We start from the raw sequence: 2995 nt of genomic DNA, 5'->3' as shown, positions 1-2995 counted from the left end.
AATAAAATGCAGACTGGTGAAGATATATTGCGAATAATAGTAATGATCTCAGTTGGTATATAAAATTATCAAAAACTTTGATACACGCCCGTTCTCTCAGCACACATTTTGTCTATGATTATTAGTGTATAAGATGTGCATCATAAAATATTATAGTTAAGTCTTGTAACAACATAAATAATAATAAATGCAGATGAGTACACCTTCAGGAAGGAAAATTTTGTATGTTATGGGAACTTCAAACTTAAGACTCGCTTCAGAAGTTTAGAATAGTCAAGAAGATACTTTATTATCACTTGATTCCACTTATAAATTTGTCAAGGAATAATATATTATTTAGTTGAAGAAGAAACAAACGAATTTTTGATGTTACTTTTATTAATTTTTTTTTATATAAAAATGAACCATATTCAATCAGGAATTGTCTATGTAGAATCTCTAATTGCTTTTATTCTTCTTGATATACCGAATTATATATAATTTGTTTTCCTGTTTAGTTCAGGTGCTGGCACCCTGCCTGTAATCTAGAGCATAATATACTTTTATGAAAGGCTCTCTCAAGCTATCTTCTAGTCAAACATGGTATCACTTTTGGATAACAGTTTATAATTTTGCATTATGTTACTTGCAATGTATGAAATAACGTATTTGTCTTTACCTTTAGAAAATAAAAGATAAATAAAAACATTAGGATCTTTACATTAAAACATTAAGACAAGGCAGTCTGACTGAAAGTTATTTTTTATGGTAAAAAATTAATTTTTTAATGCATTTTTTAAAATTTGAATATTTTAATATTAATGTTTTCGAAAAATTCACTAAAATAAATAAAACATTGCACCTAAAAATTGAGAATTCCATTAGATGTTGCATAGACTAAAAAGTTATGTTAGACTAATTTCGACGTTTTTCATAAATACTTTTCTAATATTTGTACTATGTTTTCGAATATTATAGGAGTCGGTTAAAGCTTTGTAGATTTAAAAACTGAACATTTGTTTTTTATTACAAAAACTAAAGACATCATTTATTTAATTCATTCTATCATTTCAGCTACTTATGTTGAATGGTCAATAGTTGAAGCTATTCGCTCTGAAAAGTAAATGTGAAGTTACGGGTAATGAAAGCGCGAAATACCTGTAATGAAGAAGGTGACACACTCAGGAGGTTTATATGTGAATTCACTGTGTCTGCTTGAGTTTTTGAATGTAAATTTTAGGAATAGATAATATGCTGATAGTACACTGAAGGCATGTACTTGTAGACATAGAAATGATTATGGAACCAAGATGGTGATGACGCTCTAGTTTGTTGAGCTCAATTAGTGGAGGAAGGTCTGGACGCCAAATTAAGATTGATGAAATGTTGAGACAAAAATATCGAATATATTTAAGTTAATTTTGCAAAGATAATTGTAGAAAACTGTTTATAATTTTAAAGGAATATAATCCCCACAATATATTATATATAAATCTTTTTGAGATTTTATTCAACAGCTTATTGAAAAACTCTTCATGCCCCTCACATATCCCTAATGAATTATTATTATGTGACATGAACGTTAGAATAGAAATATACGGGGTACTAGCTCCCAACGAAGCAGAGCACTGCGACCAGATTGATCTTTTGTGCTGGACATGAATGTAGAGGTGTAAAGGCACAATGTACCCGATATGTTTAACAAAATACAATTGTTTATTTAACTAATTTCAGTAATGAAGGACAATGATGTAACAATAAAATATTTTAGGGGTGGTCACGACCTCGTGCCAAAAATAAAATATGGTAAATATGCTTGAAGTGTATGCACTATAGAAGTATGTTATTGGGTTACCGATCACGTTACGTAAGATCGGACACACCGTTTTTGTAAAGACGGTTTTAGTAATATTTGTAGTATATAATTTATCGTTGCTTAGTGCTCTTTTTAATTTAATGGATGTATGGGATATTATTTTATATAGCAACATACATGGGTGGTACATAAAAACTGAACTCATTTGTTAAAAAACTGTATTTTATAGATTGCAAATTAATTTTAATAAAACTAGAGAATGTTTTTTATATTTTCAAATAACAATGAAATGTTATGAAAATCTTTTCTATAATATATTAAAAGCTGATTATAAAAGCTTTATAATTAAATTCAAATTAATTAGCATATAATAATATAATTTTTTTGTTTAATTAAATTATTTAAAAAATTTCATAAATAGTAAATGGGTTATTAGTGAGTAAAATTTTTAAATTAACATTTTTTTTCAGTTAATTTTTTTTCTTAGCTATAGATTTATTTGTTCATATATAATTTTGGGAGTGCAAGTTTTACGGACAATTAAATCAAAAGATATTTCCAAAAGGTCACTGATAATGTGATAATGGATATTCGATTAACACAAGAATTCACTTAATAAACAATTAAAAATTTTACAATTTCATTTTTATTTCCATTTGAAAAGAAAAAGAGGTCCTTTCATAGAACAATAAAAATTTTTTTTAATAAATTATACTTTTTAAAATTTATTATAAAAAACCACCATGTATTTTTCAAGCTAACAATCACCTTGTATTGCAACTCATCGGGATACATTTTTAACCATAATTTTTTTATATATACGCATTTATTAATAATCAAACTGATTAAATGAACTTATTTATGAATAATTGCAACAAATTAGTTCAATGGGACTGATTAAAGTTGACAATTTTTCACAGCATGAATAATTATGATATTGGCTTATTAAGTGACAATTGAGTGACATTATCATGGTCCATTGACGGAGTAATGAATGGGAATATTTCTGTATATTGGTGACATGATGACATGCTGACAGACAAAATGAAACCTTATTAGCTCTTGGCAAAATTGGTTACAATTGCTTGCTGTCTCCTGTACCCCGTAGCTCTTGTTGAGGGAGTGTGAGCCACCCACCAACATCGACTATATTTATATACATATATGTACATATACATTTGTGAATACATTGCTGCGTTT

Source organism: Teleopsis dalmanni, chromosome 1 (assembly GCF_002237135.1).
Source record: "Teleopsis dalmanni isolate 2A chromosome 1, ASM223713v2, whole genome shotgun sequence".
In the NCBI taxonomy this organism is placed as follows: domain Eukaryota; kingdom Metazoa; phylum Arthropoda; class Insecta; order Diptera; family Diopsidae; genus Teleopsis; species Teleopsis dalmanni.
Note: the sequence above shows the minus strand (reverse complement) of the source record.